The sequence below is a fragment of the Hyaena hyaena genome, unplaced genomic scaffold (genome assembly GCF_003009895.1).
Source record: "Hyaena hyaena isolate Hyena2069 unplaced genomic scaffold, ASM300989v1 scaffold_309, whole genome shotgun sequence".
NCBI classification, from domain to species: Eukaryota; Metazoa; Chordata; class Mammalia; order Carnivora; family Hyaenidae; genus Hyaena; species Hyaena hyaena.
Genome location: NW_024080941.1, coordinates 1,733,597 through 1,753,088, shown reverse-complemented (window position 1 = coordinate 1,753,088; position 19,492 = coordinate 1,733,597).

Below are 19,492 nucleotides of genomic sequence, written 5' to 3'. Positions count from 1 at the left end.
GGGCATTGACCCCTACTTCCTGTGTAGTCAGAAACCTGCCTATAACTTTTGACTCTCTCCAAATTTAGTTATTTAGCTATTTTTGCATGTTGGTGGACCCACACAGTTCAAACTAGGTTTTTCAAATGTCAGCTTTACTTTTCCCAATGAGTTATGATACAATCAATTTGCTATAAATGTAATCATTTTGGAATTATCCATTCTATTCTGTTGATTTATATGTCTGTTGGTATGCCAGTACTACCCACTTCCTAATTAGTGTAGCTTTGTAAATATTTTAAAGTCACAAAGTATGGGGTCTCCATCTTTGTTTTATTTTTTCATTAAGATTGTGTATCTTATCCCCATATATTTATATACTGATTTTAGAATCAGCTTGACAATTTCTGCAAAATAGGTTGCTGAGTTTTTGATAGTTATATTGGTTCTGTAAATTCATTTAAGAAATATTACAGTCTTAGCAATACTAATAAGTCTTTAAATCTGTGAACATGGCTTTGTCTTCATTTATTTAGGTCTGTAATTTCTTACAGCAATAATTTGTGGTTTTCAGTGCATAAATCATATATACCTTTTATTAAATTTATTCTTAGTATTTTAATATGTTTGCTATTATAAATAGAAATATTTTATTAACTTTATTTTCAAAATGCTTATTGCCAATATATAGAAAAATAATTGATACTTATATTTTGATATTGTGACTCACCTTGGCAAACTTGTTTCCTAATTCTAAAAGTTTTTTCTGTGGAGTCCTTTGAATTTTCTATATACATGATTATATCACCTGAAAATAGAGATAGATGCCTGGGTGTCTCAGTTGGTTAAGTGTCTGACGTCAGCTCAGGTCATGGTCTTGTGTCTTGTGGGTTCAAGCTCCCCATTGGGCTCTGTGCTGACAGCTCAGAGCCTGGATCCTGCTTCAGATTCTATCTCCCTCTCTCTCTCTGCCCCTCCCCCACTTGTGTGTGTTCTCTCTCTAGGTCTTTCTTTCTCAAAAATAACTATTTTTTAAAAGAAAGAAAATAAAGATAGATGTACTTCTTCCTTTCTATTTTAGATGGCTTTTATTACTTTATTTTGCCTAATTGCTCTGACTAGTGCCTTCAGTACAATGTTGAATGGAAAGAGTAGGCATTTTTGGCTTATTCCTAGTATTTGTGGGAAAGCCTTTAGTATGTCACCATTACATATGATGTAAACTGCTAATTTTGAGTAGATATCCTTTATCAGGTTGATGGAAGCCCCTTACACTTCTAGTTTCTTGAATTCATTTTTTTATTAAATTTTGTTTGATATTGTCCAGTGCTTTTTTTTTCCTGTATGCATTGAGATGCCTATGGTTATGCATGCTTATGGTTACCTTTAATCTATTTTATGGCATATTACATGACTGATTTTCATGTGTTAAATCCTTGCAATCCTGATATAGATACAATTTGATCATGGTATATAAACAATCTACTTGTGAGTGGTATTTTTTCTATAGTTTTCTTGTAATGTCTTTGGTTTTGATATCAGTGTAATGCTAGCCTCATAGGCTGACTTGCTCAAGGAAATACTCTTTTTTTCCATCTCTTGGAAAAGTTTGTGAAGGACTTACAATATTTCATTTTAAAACATCTTGTAGAATTGACCAACAGAACAATATAACCCTGTGATTGTCTTTTGGAAAGTTTAAAAATTATGAATTTAATCTTTACTAATTATAAGTCTATCCAATTTTCCATTCCTTTTTGAGGCAGATTCAATAGTGTTTGTCTTTATAGGAATGTGTTTATTAAATCTAGATGATCTCATTTAGTGTCATAAAATTGTTATTTTTCATTTTAAAATTGAATTAACCCACACTGGAAATCAGATTCCCCTCAAGGCTTGTGGTTTGTTACTGTTTCTGTTATGATTGTTGCTGCTGCTACTGCTCTTTGCTCCTTTACTAACTTTGCAAGATTAATTCAGTAAGGTTCATATTCTTTTCTTGTGTAGCTAGTACAGTCTCTCTTAAGTTGGTTAGTCTGAGATCCCCTTGAATGCTTTGAATTAATAAGTCTCCCAACTTTACCAAGAGGCTCTGGGTGTTGAGGCACACTTTAGTGTTCTGGAATTTTCCATGTCTGCCTTATCACTTTTCTATCTGCTTGTACAACACCTCAATGTCTGTCAGCAATGAAAGAGTAGTGGCTTCTCTGGTTTTTCCAGATAGGCATACAACTAAGCACATGCACGTGACTTTCTGTATTCCCAAAAATCTGTCAGAGCTTTCAAAGCTCCATGTGGATATAACATTATCCAGATTTTCTTTTCTTTTTTACCTCTCTGTTTTTTGTTTGTTTATTTGTTTTTGGCTAGGATCTTGATCACTACAACTGGTAAACTGCCTCAGACAGCTACAGTGTTTATTGATAGCTGCTGATTGTTTCATAAAAATGGTCTCAGATAGGGTTTTTTTTTTCCCCTCCCAATGAAAAGATTGTAAGTTGGGTTTAGTAAAGAACAAGTTCTATTAATTGGGTTATTCCAGGGAATTTTAGGAAAATAGAGAAAATATATGGATAGTTTGCGGTAACTTCCAAATGCCTTTTGACTACTCCAGAGGTCCTAGGTTGCTACTTTTAAGAATATCATGGAGCTCATGGTGAAATTGGGATTGAGACAGAGTGAGTTAAAAGATCACAAATCTTGCTATAATTATTGAAGATTACTAATATTGCTGTTATTATTCAGATTCAAGCATTTTCTTGAATGAATGTTACTCAGATTGTTGTAAACATTTGATTAATTCCTAGTACTCAGGAACAATTGGTTTTGACAATATTTGTCAGTGTTCCTAATGCTTTTGTGATACCATTTTTGTAGGTTATTCCTCTGACAATCCAGAAATATACCCCTTTATTGAATATTCTGGATTTATAACAAAAAATATGTTATCTATAGTTCTTAATTATTAACAAATAAATTATAAATGTGCTGATTAAGAAGAAAAGGTTCACTATGACCATTTAAGCATTTTATAGATGCTATTAGCCTAAACACTCACATTATATTAATACATGAAGATTACTCAAATTAATATTTGTATATTGAAACTACATGACATAAAGGAACAGGAAGGTCTAGCAAACTTGTTATTGTCTACTTGTCATTGGAATATATCAACTTACAGGATTGGCCAAGAAAGAAGATTTAAGTGGAAGTGAAGGAAACATATTAAACTTGAAAATTATTCTTATATATTGCATTTGGTACATATTGTTTCCCAGTGACATTCAGACAGAGCTTGAATGGTCAGTAATCTAATTATGCACATGCTTATGTCATCTAATGAAATATAAAACAATAGATTTTTAATCATGATGAGAAATGACAGGTATTTTTCCTATTTCATACACCTATTTTGTTATTTTTTAATTTCTACTACAGTTAGGAAGTTGGTAGAGTAATACATTTTTTTTTTCCATTTTGCAGGGCTTTCAATATCTTCTAGACCTGCTCATATATTGATCATATCTTAGCAGATATTTATAATTTACAACTTATTCCTAAAATAAAGAGAAAGATTTGATCCTGAATTCATGAGCAGTTTTCTATACTTTCAACATAACCTGAAATACTCTGTTCTCAGATTCATATGAAACAAATTTTGATCAGTGAATTTTTCAATTTTAAAAATAAAAAATATGTAAAATGTACAGAAAAAATAACATTGTGTATCTTTGCTCCCCTACAAGTAGAACTACTGTTGATAAATAAATAAGTAAAGTTAAAACTAAAAGAAAAGGAAAAAATAATGTATTTCAGAAAACAACCCATAACATAATTCTATCTTTAGAAGAAATTTGCATTTATGATTAAGATAGAAAATGACTACAGTTGGTAGGTGTTCTGAAGCTGTAGGTGAAAGCAAATGTTTCTGTTACATGAATAAAGGCTTACAAGCAATATTAAATTTTCTTTAAAAAGTGCTATTTTATTTTATAGCTCTATGAGATTCCCTACAGCATGAATATACACAAAATGTGTTTGCAAACATAAGCTTCCTTTAAAACAGTGATTCCAAAGTGTTCCTTTGGAGCATTTAAAATATTTTGACAATTACCTCAGTGGGTCTTAACAGCAAAGAAAAATTTGCAGTTTTTTATTTCATTAATAGTATGTCACTTTCTTGATGTTTTAAAATAATAGTTCATATATTACATTTCAAAAATAGAAACTTGCTAATAAGAAGCAAATATATATTATTATTTTGAAAATTAGTTAAAATAATACTTACTTATGAGTAGCTATCCCCTTTTTTGTCCACATTAAAATGTTTTTTGATTGATCTTAGATTTATTTTTTCTTTCTTCCTTTGAGTATATAGGTCTCCATATATATTTGTATTCCATGAATTGATGATATTGTTATTGAAAACAAAATTTCAAATTCTATGATACACAAAACTGAGTAATGAATAAATCAGGGTAAAGTTAAATTTGCATAAATTCAAGCACGTAAATACTATTTCAACCACCCTAAATCAGTTAGTTGAAAACAAAATTTTAGCCAAAGTTGCACTTTTTCCCCCCGTCTTTATATGACAGAAACCATCTGGGATATTGGCAGAGTATAGATAATGCTTTATGTTTTCAGTTTCCATCCAGATGTTGGCAATAGTAAATGCATAGCCTTTGGGTGTTTAGCAAATTATAGTTATCAGAAATAGTGTTACCCTTGTTGTACTTCGCTGAACAAATTGACTCACCTTTTGTTCACTTACCTAGTATTTCAGGATTTATAAAAGTATATAAATACCATTTTTAAAAAGCTATATGCCAGGAGAACTTAATTTTATATCCTACATAGCACATTATTTTACATTTGTCAGTTCCTACCAATAGAGACCAACACTCTCAAGTTATAGTTTTATTGCAAATTCCTCTTTCTCAATTAATTTTCAGCATGACAAACTGAGACATAGCCAGTCAGATCCCACTGGGCTCATTATTCATTTTTGTTCCGCAGCCCTGCAGGGCTGATTTGAACATAAAGATCATACTGGCTTTAAATAGAATTCCACAGAAGGCTAAATGAAGTGAAAGAAAATAAAGAAAAGATCCATGCACATTTTATGCATGGTGCTCAAAGGAGAAGAAATTTTTTATTGTATTAAATTATTGCTTTTATTCCAATACCTTAAATAAAAATATATATTTCCCAGGCTTAAATTTAACAGGTGAATTTCCAAAGTTCCAATTACCCCAATTTTATGTAGTTTAACATATCATCTTGGGGGGAAATTTCTACAAATAGATTAACAAAAACTTTAATAGATTATTCTTGAAAGATTAACTATTATGGTATAATTTTAGAATATGAGAAGAGGCTTTATAAAATAAACTTATCCAATCCCTACATTTAGAAGGTAATTGATATACCAATATTTTAAATAACTTACTTTTTAATGGAAAATTTTCACTAGATATTTCTTCTCTCTGAACTGTTAATTATCAGAATCAGTGCAATAATAACACATTTTTAATCAAAATTACCACCTATACTTCAAAAAACAAATATCATTTGTAATATTAAGAAATCCCATGTTTACATGAGTTACTTGTACTGCATGTGAAAAACAGTTAAAATCACCTATTCATTAGGAGATAAACTTGGCCTATATTTATTTATTTTATTTTGTTTTGTTTTTTTTGTATTTGAATATAATTGGTACACAATGTTATATTAGTTTCATGCATACAACAAAATGACTCAACAAGTTATACATTATTCTGTGCTCGCCACCACTTTAGCTACCATTAGATTTCGTACAACTCTATTACAGTAACATTGACTATAATCCCTAGGCTGTGTCTTTTATTCCTTCAACTTATTCATTTTATAAATGTACCTCCCACTTTCTTTCACCCATTATTCCCATCCCCTCACCCATTCTCCTCTGGCAACCATCAGTTTGTGTTCAGAATTCTGTTAAAAATTTAACATATTCAGAGTAATAACTTAAGCTTTGGCTAAAGGCTTATTTGTTCAAAAATATCACAAAAATGTGATAATTTATGATCTCTCAGAATAATCACTTTTCCACCCCAAAATATATTCCTGCCATTTACTTAAAACATCACCTAACAAAAAATAAAAACAAAAACAAAAGACCATCATTTAATGTAGACATATTTTTGAGAGTTCCACAAAAACATCGAATGGCCTATAAAACTATGAGACATAAAAAAAAAAACACGACTCCACAATTAAAAGAAAAATGCAAAAGTAAAAATGATGCTCGCAACTGAAAAATAAATGGCATGCCTTCAACAGTTTAACAGTAAATATACATACAATATTGTTAAAATTTTATATGGATAATGTAATATGGAGCAGGTTCCATAAATAGCTGATAGGAAAAATATTAAACATTACCAGCTATTTACTTTATTTATTTATCTTTCAGAATTACTGATATTTACCGAATATCAGTGTGAATTAATCTATCAATATTTATTAATGCCAAATAAGTTTGTGACTAAAAAAGAAACAGATATGCATTAAGTATACTAATACCTCAGATGAAGAAAGGGTGAAATAATGACAAAACTACCTAAAAGGAAGCAGGACTGAGAAAAAACAAAAAAACAAAATCACAACTTTGCTAAAGTTCAGAGACAAATCTTTTAACCGTGAATACTTTCAAATATTAAATACACTAAATCTATGAAAGGTGTATCTACTCTAAAAAGTTAACAAGACAGCAGTAGTTGATTGCATTTTTCAAATATTCTAAAATAAAGTTTGGAGATGAAAAAATACCTTAATAACATAGAAATATATATCTTGTCATAAGCCAGCTGATTTGGGTAATAGGATTAGATAATGTTAACAGAACAAATGATATTTGTTATAAAATTTGAAATTTGTGATAAAGTTATAATGATGTGAATTCATGAAATATTATATATACTGAGTTCTCAAATATTTTAAAAATTATATTTAACGCATAAAATGGTTGAAAATGTTTAAATATGAATTTTTACTGCCTTATTTGTGTCTGCATTTATTTATAATCTCCTACTACCGCAGATCTTCTTCTCAGTCTTCAATGTTTCATTTTAATGGATCAAAACATTCCAAAAAGCAATACAAAGATAGAGAAAGGAAAAGGTATTTCAGAATTTTTTGGAACAAGTGGTCTTGAAAGACCCAGTGTGAAGAAGAGGTGGAAGCAGATTTTATGGAAAAAAATGTTTAAATAGTCTTTTCTCAAAGTGACTCTTTCTGCCTATGTTCCTTGGATGGTTTCCCAGAAAGGAGGAGCTGAAAATAACTCATACTGCTCCAACAGTGTTGCATTTATGATGGTAGAAGGGCTAAATGGCATTTAGTATCCTAGCCATGAAACAGAATGTTTTCCTAAATAATTATATAGATTCTAGTGAAGACAATGATGCAGAAAAAAAAGTTATATATAGTAAAATATTGAGGAGCAAGGAGAATGGAATACCAGTGATTCCAAATGTGGTGAATTTGTTTTGCATATTAAAAATATTCAGGCTCCACAAACAGAAGTACCACTTAATATATTATTTAGATAATAAAATTATTATATAGAGGGGTTAAGTACATTGCACAACTTTATACAAATAAGAGATAACCAAGCAGGATCTGAACTCTTGCAATTCATGTTCATAATTCAAGCTCTTAATAATTTTGTATTGCTTCAATAATTAGACCCATTATTATTATTACTGTACTTCAAAACATGACTGTGGAAAATTTTAATTTTCAGCACCACTAAATTGATGCCATGACTTCAGAGATTAACTCTTTTATGGAGTTTAGATAGAATTCTCTCTATTCTTCAACTATAAATTGAAAAAAAAAAACATGCTGTAATGCTAGTTCATATCATCTTATTCACATTACTAGAATACTATTTCCCTCCTCTTCTAAGTTCTCTATTCTCTCATTTTAAAATGTGCAAGATAATAAATATAGTACATTCAGAAAGAAAATTCATAATGGCTTTATTAACTAGTTTTATACCGATATATAGTAAGTTCCTTATATGTCAAATGTAACTAGGTCAGGTTTGGATATGTTATCCACCTTAGCATTAGAAGTAAAGATAATCAACTACTAAAATCAGGGCAGTGTGCATTCCTAAGCAAGATTGACAGAAGCTAAAATAGTTGTAAAGATCAAGAGATTATAGATTTAGACTTTAGCTTTTCTATGGAAATAGAAGCATACATTGCAGCTATAATTTCTCTGTTTTGTTAGACATAAACACATCATAAGTCAGTTTGGCAACATTTTTTTTGACTATTCTTATTAATTAAAGAAGTCTCAGATCTTTATGTGCTGGATGAGTTTAAAGACACAGTAAATTCCTTTCATAATTACTAGCTGCCAACAAAGAAAGGAACTCATTGGATCAAGTCAGTAATGATTTATTAAGAAAGGAAAAAATATCTAAAGAAGTAGTATTTAATGCATTTCCAACAACTGAAGAATATACTTTACTATAGGCAGCTTTAATGTCATTTTCAAACTACCAAAACACTGTTCTAAAGAAACTAACTTCATTCAGATGTCGTAAGTGTTAATCCTTATCCTTCCCTAATACTTTAGTGAGGAAAGCTAATCTGGATTTATGTCATCTGAATAATGTCCTATATCCAAACATGATGTAATCTCTCATTTCTTCTACTTGAAATCTCTATTTCCTTTTCCCTTTGCTCCCAGCTGTCTTCTGTTGCCTTTCCATAAATTCTGTTCACTGCAACTAAACAACCAGAAAATCAGGAAAAGTGGTTAAAAAACTAACACACAACAAATGAAATCATGGTGGTTTCAGCACTGACCATTTGTCAGAAAGGCCCTCTATTGAATTTTTAGGGACTCTTTTCTAAATTTTATTTAAGAGACTTCTGAAGCATAACACAGTCAATAATTTATTCTTTCAAGTATGATATATATAAATTTAAAAACACATAAGTGTCTTGAATTATATTATTATTCATGTTATTTAGTCACTATTTTGCACAAATTCTCAGTTTTTGCATTTTCACAGAACTTAGCTATTTAGCCAGACATGGGGTTTATGGACTTTTGGAAATTTGTTATCATCATTCTTAATTTGGTTTAAACTGAATAGAACCATAAAGAGACTTCACGCTATGATATTTTAAGACTGTTCTTATTAAGCTTTCCTATATTTTCAGGTCCTCATTATATGCCAGGGAACAGTGTACTTTCTACTTTCTCATAAACAGTATGCAATTCCTTCATCAAATTTTTGACATATGAAAATTTATCAGCTTAAAATTCTAAATCACTCCTCTTTCTCACCTTTCTATAAACTCTTGTATAGAATACAACAAATTTAGAACATTTCAAAAATATGTATGAGGTATGCTTACATGCATATGATTGAAGTAATGTTATATAATTGTTCAAATTGATACTGGTATCTTAAGAATGTTTTCTCAATACTGTTTTTATTGATTGAAATGTGTATATTTGCTTCTTTTCTGAAAATAAACCCTGGTATATACATTATAAGATGTAGTAAATTCAGCATTTTATACAATTATGGAGTCTACATTTGGTGGATACAGTAAGGTTTTTGTTGATATCATGAAAACCATAATAGTACTTTATGACCAATGCTTCTATGCTATTTTCTCAAAGATTCCACAAAAGGGTTGATGTCTGGGTCATAGACTTCACTGACCTATTACAAAATGTGCCATCAATTTAGATAAAGTCAAAGAGGTCTGTATTCTATATGGTTAGAATGAATTATAATTTTTTCTTTTGAATAAATATGTCATATTTTAGATATTCTATATATCCTGATTTTCTTGGCATGGAAAGAGTAAATCATATTTGAAAATTATATAAACACAAATATTTTTCTATAAGAACTGCCAACTAGTACTCATACAGTGGAAAAATATTTCCATGATTTCATCACATAATTATTGTAATCTACGCTTTTTAATGGAGAGGAAGTGTTAAAATCATGATCTAGGAGCTTTCATGGTCTTTGGGTGCTGCTCACAATACGACCTTAACTATTAAATGCTACCAATGAAGCTAAGGGAAATAATTGAATTACAGTAAAACAGAACAGAATAAAGTTGTAGCAAATTACTTCAGCCAGCATATACTAAACACATTGAGTATTAACTCATCAACATGTTACATTAAATGAATGCATTTTTTTGTATTTCAGTTATACCTCAACACAGCTAAAAATAAAATATATACTGTGATTCAATATTTTACAAAACACATTGTGTAGTAAATAAACCATCATTTTATGTATCTAGGTTCAGTGAAGCTTATACACCCCATTTTAGCAAATGAAATTTGAGAGTTGTTTATTTTTAGTTTCTGAGAATGATCTCCGCCAGTCTCAAGGGAGAGGACCAAATACATAGATCCATCTATCTCCAGGGTTGAACAATGAAGTTCATTCCTTAATAGCTATTTTAAATATTGACTTAGGACCTGAAAATAATGTTAATAGAGCTAAATCTAATAAAAGGCAAAGAAAAGAAATCTAAAGAACCTTGTTTCCTGATAAAAACAATAACCTTTATCTTAGAGGTGTGAGTGTCAGTGTGTGTGTGTGTGTGTGTGTGTGTGTGTGTGTGGTGTATGTTAAAAGTCTTATTCCAGGAGCTTCCATTTTCTATGGGAATTGCTCACATTGGTACCTCAAGTATTAGAAGCCACAGATGAAAACGAGTATGGTCGAACTCCAGGGCATAATTAAAACAAAACAAAACAAAAATATATATGTATTTAATTTTTTATGTTTATTTATTTTTGAGAGAGAGAGATAGAGCATGAGTAGGGGAGGGACAGAGAGAGAGAGGGAGACACAGAATGTGAAGCAGGTGCCAGGCTCTGAACTGTCAGCACAGCATGAGATCATGATCTGAGCCAAAGTCAGATGCTTAACTGACTTAGCCACCCAGGCACCCCTTAAGTTGTGTTTTTAGCGAATGCCTTCATTAAAAGACACACACACACACACACACACACACACACACACACACAGAGTGCTTTTATATCAATTTCATTGTTCTGAACCATCCAAAACAGTGAGATAACTTAGATTAAAAGGGGTAGAAATTTTTAAAGATGCATCATTAAGTAACACAAAATTGTAACTTAATACATTTTATAACTTCTAATTATGATATATTAATTTGCTATTACTACCTGGATTTTTTGCATTGATATTAAACCTCTGTTTTGCTACACTCATGTTTCGAAAGTATACGGGCTCCTGGGTGGCCCAGTCATTACGCATCCAATTTTGGCCTAGGTCATGATTTCATGATTCGTGAGTTTGAGCCCCGCATCAGGGTCTGTGCTGACAGCTCAGAGACTGGAGCCTGCTTCACATTCTATGTCTCTCTCTCTCTCTGCCCCTCCATCACTTGTACTGTCTCTACCTCTCATAAATAAATAAACTTAAAAAATTAAAAAGAAAATATAGACTGTGCACTCAGCTGAAAAGAAAATTGCAAAGTGAGGACAGAGGAGGTCTTTAAGCAACAATATCATTAATGATTAACAGAAATGGAAGAGTTTAAAAATACATGAATCAGTCTCAATTATTTTTGATGGAAAGTAGTTTGTGTGTGTGTGTGTGTGTGTGTGTGTGTGTGTGTGTGTGTGTTTCCTCAGAATGGATTTTTCTTCTGATATTATTCATAGAAGTAATGTTTGTCACATAAAATTCTATCAAAAAGATTTGGCAAATATAGACAAGGGAAGTCATAGTGTTCCATTTTCTGTCACACTTTTAGAACTTGATTATCTCACAGAAGATAGATTTCACAAAATTATCTTTTCTGCATCTATATCTGCTTTGTACTTTTTTTTTTGCTGATGTTATTTCTAAAACTATCCACAAATTTAGTTACATTTCACATAGTTAACAGCTACATAATTGATATTCTTATACAGTTATAATAAAGATTTGTGTGTTCCCATTCATACCATTTTCATAAAATATAAAAAATATTTTATTAGAGAATATCTCTTCTGTATTTAGAATATTTAGTGAGTGTTTTCTGGATAACTTTTGTTTTTGTTTTATAACACTTTAATGAAATATTGAATTTTTCTCAAAAGCTTTTTTGGCTTTAACTGAATGCCATTTCTAATTAATTCCACTAGTAAATTCCATGCAGCTAATTTAGAAAACCTGTGTCTTCATCCTTGTAAATATATTAGCTTGCCAGTGTTAAATTGTCACCAGCATTTATTATATTTCAAACACAGATTTATGTTCATGGTTACTATAACAGAAAAATATACATTTGAAAAATATTAGTTTGTGTTTCTTATACTGTTTGGGCATTTAGGATAATCAACAATATTGATATTTTAATTTGTAAAAATTATTGTTTATTTTGAATCCCTTTCAAAATACTTTTGATTTTCATTTTAAGTCATTAGCATGAAGTTATAGGGCATAAAAAGCAAACTTGTTTGCAATACTTTTCCAAAGTCATACATAGTCAGACATTACATAGGAAATGACTAGGACAGAGGATTACAAACCTGAGCAAACTGGTTCTAAATAAATGCCCATAACAAATGTGCACTGTATATGTCTCCGTGTATATGTGTATATTCCTGTCTGACAAGAGAGAGGAAGTTACAGTGAAATGTCTCCATTCAGTAAATTGTTTGCTGTTGTTGTTGTTGTTGTTGTTTTTAAAGGCAGAAAATGCCTCTGTTTTATTCTTTTTTTTAAATTTTTTTTTCAAATAGTTTATTGTCAAGTTGGTTTCCAAATAACACCTGGTGCTCATCCCCACAAGTGCCCTCCTCCATGCCCATCTCCTACCTCCCACCCACACCCATGAGTCCTCAGTTTGTTCTCAGCATTCAAGAGTCTCTCATGGTTTGCCTCTCTCCCTTTCCGCCACCATTTATCCCCTTCTTCTCCCCCATGGTCTTCCATTAAGTCCCTCCCATTCCTCCTATACGTGCAAACATATGATATTTGTCCTTTTCTGCCTGACTTATTTCGCTCAGCATAACACCCTCAAGGTCCATCCATGTTGCTACACATGGCCAGATTTCATTGTTTCTCATTGCCATGTAGTATTCCATGGTATAGATAAACCACATCTTCTTGATCCATTCATCTGTTGATGGACACTTAGGCTCTTTCCATGTTTTAGCTATTGTGGAGAGTGCTGCTATGAACATTGGGGTACATGTGCTCCTATGCCTCAGCATTTCTGTATCCCTTGGGTAAATTCCTAGCAGTGCTATTGCTGGGTCATAAGGGAGTTCTATTGTTAGTTTCCTGAGGAACCTCCACACTGTTTTCCAGAGGGGCTGTACCAGTTTACATTCCCACCAACAGTGTAGGAGGGTGCCCGTTTCTCCACATCCTCGCCAGCATCTAGAGTTCTCTGATTTGCTCATTTTAGCCACTCTGACTGGCGTGAGGTGGTATCTCAGTGTGGTTTTGATTTGTATTTCCCTGATGAGGAGGGATGCTGAGCATCGTTTCATGTGTCTGTTGGCCATCTGGATGTCCTCTTTGGAGAAGTGTCTGTTCATGTCTTCTGCCCATTTCTTCACTGGGTTGTTTGTTTTTCGGGCGTGTAGTTTGGTGAGTTCCTTATAGATTCTGGATATTAACCCTTTATCTGATATGTCATTTGCAACTATCTTTTCCCATTCCGTTGGTTGCCTATTAATTTTCTGGGTTGTTTCCTTGGCTGTGCAGAAGCTTTTAATCTTGATGAGGTCCCAACAGTTTATTTTTGCTCTTGATTCCCTTGCTTTTGGGGATGTGTCAAGTAAGAAGTTGCTGCGGTGGAGGTCAAGGAGGTTGTTTCCTGCTTTCTCCTCTAGGGTGTTGATAGTTTCCTGTCTCACGTTCAGGTCCTTTATCCATTTTGAGTTGATTTTTGTGCATGGTGTGAGAAAATGATCTAGTTTCATTCTTCTGCATGTTGCTGTCCAGTTCTCCCAACACCATCTGTTAAAAAGGCTGTCTTTTTTCCATTGGATATTCTTTCCTGCTTTGTCAAAGATCAGTTGGCTGTATACTTTTGGGTCCACTTCTGAGTTCTCAATTCTGTTCCATTGGTCTATGTGTCTGTTTTTGTGCCAATACCATACTGTCTTGAGGATGACAGCTTTGTAGTAGAGGCTGAAGTCTGGGATGGTGATACCTCCCGTTTTGGTTTTATTTTTCAGTATTACTTTGGCTATTCGGGGTCTTTTGTGGTTCCATACAAATTTTTGGATAGTTTGTTCTAGTTTTGAGAAGTATGCTGGTGCAATTTTGATTGGAATTGCATTGAATGTGTAGAGTGCTTTAGGTAGTAATGACATCTTAACTATATTTATTCTTCCTATCCATGAGCATGGAATGTTTTTCCATTTCTTTGTGTCTTCTTCAATTTCCTTCATAAGTTTTCTATAGTTTTCATCATACAGATCTCTTGTATCCTTGGTTAGGTTTATTCCGAGGTATTTTATGGTTTTTTGTGCAATTGTGAATGGGATCAGTTTCTTGATTTCTCTTTCTGTTGCTTCATTATTGGTGTATAAAAATGCAACCGATTTCTGTACGTTGATTTTGTACCCTGCAACTTGGCTGAATTCTTGGATCAGTTCTAGTAGGCTTCTGGTGGAGTCTGTCGGGTTTTCTATGTAGAGTATCATGTCATCTGCGAAGAGTGAAAGTTTGACTTCCTCTTTGCCAATTCTGATGCCTTTGATTTCCTTTTGTTGTCTGATGGCTGATGCTAGGACTTCCAGCACTATGTTAAACAACAGTGGTGAGAGTGGACATCCCTGTCGTGTTCCTGATCTCAGGGGGAAAGCTCTCAGTTTTTCCCCGTTGAGGATGATGTTAGCTGAAGGCTTCTCATAGATGGCTTTGATGATGTTTAAGTAGGTTCCTTCTATCCCAACTTTCTCGAGAGTCTTTATTAAGAAGGGATGCTGTATTTTGTCAAATGCTTTTTCTGCATCTATTGACAGGATCATATGGTTTTTATCTTTTCTTTTATTGATATGATGGATCACATTGATTGATTTGCGAATGTTGAACCAGCCCTGTAACCCAGGAATGAATCCCACTTGATCTTGGTGGATGATTCTTTTGATATGCTGCTGGATTCGATTTGCAAGGATCTTGTTGAGAATTTTTGCATCCGTATTCATCAAGGATATTGGCCTATAGTTCTCTTTTTTTGCTGGATCTCTGTCTGGCTTGGGAATCAGAGTGATGCTGGCTTCATAAAATGAGTCCGGGAGTTTTCCTTCGACTTCTATTTTTTGGAATAGCTTGAGAAGAATTGGGATTAATTCTGTTTTAAATGTCTGGTAGAATTCCCCAGGGAAACCATCAGGTCCAGGGCTCTTATTTGTTGGGAGATTTTTGATCACTGATTCGATTTCTTCACTCGTTATGGGTCTGTTCAGGTTTTCTATTTCTTCCCGTGTGAATTTTGGTAGTGAGTGTGTGTTTAGGAATTTGTCCATTTCTTCTAAGTTGTCCAATTTGTTGGCATATAATTTTTCATAGTATTCCCTGATAATTGCTTGTATTTCTGAGGGGTTGGTTGTAATAAGTCCATTTTCATTCATAATTTTGTCTATTTGGGTGCTCTCTCTTTTCTTTTTGATAAGCCTGGCTAGAGGTTTGTCAATTTTGTTTACTTTTTCAAAAAACCAACTCTTGGTTTCATTGATCTGTTCAATTGTTTCTTTGGTCTCTATGTTGTTTATTTCTGCTCTAATTTTTACTATTTCTCTTCTTCTACTGGGTTTAGGGCGTTCTTGTTGCTCTGCCTCTAGCTCCTTTAGGTGAGCTGTTAGATTTTGGACTTGTGCTTTTTCTAATCTCTTGAAATAGGCCTGGAGAGCAATGTACTTTCCTCTTAGGACTGCCTTGGCCGCATCCCATAGATTTTGAATTGTTGTGTTTTCATTTTCATTTGTTTCCATATATTTTTTAATTTCCTCTCTAATTGCCTGATTGGCCCATTCATTCTTTAGAAGGGTGTTCTTTAACCTCCATGTTTTTGGCGGTTTTCCAGACTTCTTCCTGTAATTGATTTCAAGTTTCAAAGCATTGTGATCTGACAGTGTGCATGGTATGATCTCTATTCTTTTATATTTATTGAGGGCTGCTTTATGTCCCAGTATGTGATCTATCTTGGAGAATGTGCCATGCGCACTTGAGAAGAAAGTAAATTCCCTGGCCTCAGGATGTAAAGTTCTAAATATATCCGTCAGATCCATCTGGTCCAATGTGTCTTTCAAGTCCATTATTTCTTTAGTGATTTTCTGTCTGGTTGACCTATCCATTGCTGTAAGCGGAGTATTAAAGTCCCCTGCTATTAGCACATTCTTATCTATAAGCTTGTTTCTGTTTGTGATTAATTGTTTTAGATATTTAGGTGCTCCCATATTCGGTGCGTAGACATTTATGATTGTTAGTTCTTCCTGATGGATGGACCCTGTAATTATTATGTAGTGCCCTTCTTCATCTCTTGTGATTGTCTTTAATTTAAAGTCCAGTTTGTCTGATATAAGTATCGCTACTCCGGCTTTCTTTTGATTTCCTGTAGCATGATATATATTTCTCCATCCCCTTACTTTTAATCTGAAGGTATCTTCCCGTCTAAAATGAGTTTCTTGTAGACAGCATATAGATGGATTTTGTTTTTTAATCCATTCTGCTACCCTATGTCTTTTGATTGGAGCATTCAGCCCATTTACATTCAGTGTTATTACTGAAATATGTGGGTTTAGAGTCTTTGTATCATTTGTAGGGTTCATGTTTGTGGTGGTGTCTCTGGCATCTTTGTTCCTTGCAACCTTTCCTTCAGAGCGCCCCCCTCAGGATTTCTTGTAGGGCTGGCTTCGTGGTGACAAATTCTTTCAATTTCTGTTTATTTGGAAAGGTTTTTATCTCTCCTTCTATTTTGAATGACAGGCTTGCTGGATAGAGGATCCTTGGCTGCATATTTTTACTGTTCATCACACTGAAGATCTCCTGCAATTCCTTTCTGGCCTGCCAAGTTTCAGTAGATATGTCGACACCACTCTGATAGGTTTCCCTTTGTATGTTAGAGCCCTTTTCTCCCTAGCTGCTTTCAAAATTCTCTCTTTGTCCTTGTATTTTGCCATTTTTACTATGATATGCCGTGCAGAAGATCGATTCAAGTTACATCTGAGGGGAGTCCTCTGAGCCTCTTGTATTTCAACATTGACTGCCTTCCGCAGGTCGGGGAAGTTCTCTGCTATAATTTGTTCCAGGACTCCTTCAGCACCTTTCCCTCTTTCTTCTTCTTCTGGGAGATCGGATATAATATGGATATTGTTGTGTTTGACCATGTCGCTATGCTCTCGAACTCTTCTTTCCTGTTCCTGGATCAGTTTGTCTCTTTTTTTGTCAGCTTCTTGTTTTTCTATAATGGTGTCTTCTAAATCACTTATTCTCCTTTCCGCCTCTTCAATCTGTGCATTGGAGGCCTCTAATTTATTATGTATCTCATTTATGACATTTTTTAATTATTCATGCCTATTTTTATTTTCCATTCTGTCTGTAGCCATAGTTTCTTTGATGTCCCCTATGCTTTTTTGAAGCCTAGCTATTAATTTTACGATTATTATTCTAAAATCTTGCTCAGTTATGCTGCTTATATATGTTTTGAGCAGTTCATTAGTTGTCATTTCTTCTTTGAATTTCTTTGGAGGAGAGCTCTTTCGTTTGTCATTTTAGTTAGCTTTCTGGCTCTTGTTAGTTTTAAAGACTTGTTGTGCTCTCTGTACCTGTGAGTACTTCTGTATCCAAGAAGACTCTTTGTCCAGGGCCTATCCTTTCAGAGAGTGTTTATCTCTTGGTCTCTCTTGTTGGGACCTTGGTTTTTTTATTTTCCTACTCGTAGTGATATTTGGGATTCTCCACCTTGTGTACTCTGGCTTGTTTCTTGAGGTAGCCGTTTGAAGGCTTTCTCAGTGGTTTCTGCGTCCTTTCTCTCCCATTCTCTTGGATTCTGTAAGGTTTCCTATGGCTTCAGATCTTTTCCGTGTGAGATATGGGGGCAAGTGCAATGCATGGAGCTCCCTACATCTCCGCCATCTTGCCCATCCTCCATTCAGTAAATTGTTCTAAATGTAATGGATTTAGGGGTGTCTTGGTGGCTCAGTCAGTTAAGCAGCCGTCTTGACTCAGGTCATGATCTTGGGGGTCGTGAGTTCAAACCCTGTGTTGGGCTCTGTGTTGGGACCTCTGAGTCCTGAGGCTGCTTCAGATACTGTGTCTCCTTCTCTCTCTGTTCTTCTCCTGCTCACATTCTGTCTCTGACTCTCAAGATTGAACAAATGTTTAAAAAATTATAAATTTAGTGGAACTAAAGAGATGTAAATGTTAAAAGTGTAGTATACAAATTTATTTATAAAACTCAGTAATTTACAAGGGTTGACAAACTATGGGTCTGTTGAATAAATCTTACCTGCAGTTTATTTTGGTTAAATAAAAATCAAAAAATGCAGGGAGGGGTTTCACACAATTTGCTGTTGTTATGTCTGCTTTCCTGCTTCAGTGGCAATGATGAGTAGTGACCAAAAAAGACCATATAAACCTTCAAAACCCAAGATATTTACTTTCTGTCTCTATACTCAAATAGTTTGTAAACCTCTGTGTTCTAAATTAATTGACTCCATTCTTTTTTAAAAAAACAATGTACTTCATTATTTGTGGAAATTTCTATTCCCAGTCCAATCTTAAATGGATTTTTGCTTTTATGCTGGACTCTTTGATTGTTATTTATCAAAGTTTAATTGGTATAAATTTCTCAAAAACATAAGTGTGTGTCACTCCCTGATGTTTTGTTTATTTTTAATTATATTTTTAATTTTCCCTGATGTTTCAAATTACAGCTAGTTAATATTTTAATAGCTTCAAAAAGACTCATCTCTTTTATTTTTTTAATTTTATTTAATAGTTTATTGTTAAGTTGGTTTCCATATAACACCCAGTGCTCATCCCCACAAGTTCCCTCTCCCACCCCCATCAGCCCTCAGTTTGTTCTCAGCATTCAAGAGTCTCTCATGGTTATCCTCCCTCCCCTTCCCCAACTATTTTTTCCCTTCTTCTCCCCCATGGTCCTCCATTAAGTTTCTCCTAATCCGCCTATAAGTGCAAACATATGGTATCTGTCCTTCTCTGCCTGACTTATTTCGCTCAGCATAACACCCTCAAGGTCCATCCATGTTGCTACACATGGCCAGATTTCATTCTTTCTCATTGCCATGTAGTATTCCATCGTATAGATAAACCACATCTTCTTGATCCATTTGTCCGTTGATGGACACTTATGTTCTTTCCATGTTTTGGCCATTGTTGAGAGTGCTACTATGAAGATTGGGGTACATGTGTCCCTATGCATCAGCATTTCTGTGTCCCTTGGGTAAATTCCTAGCAGTG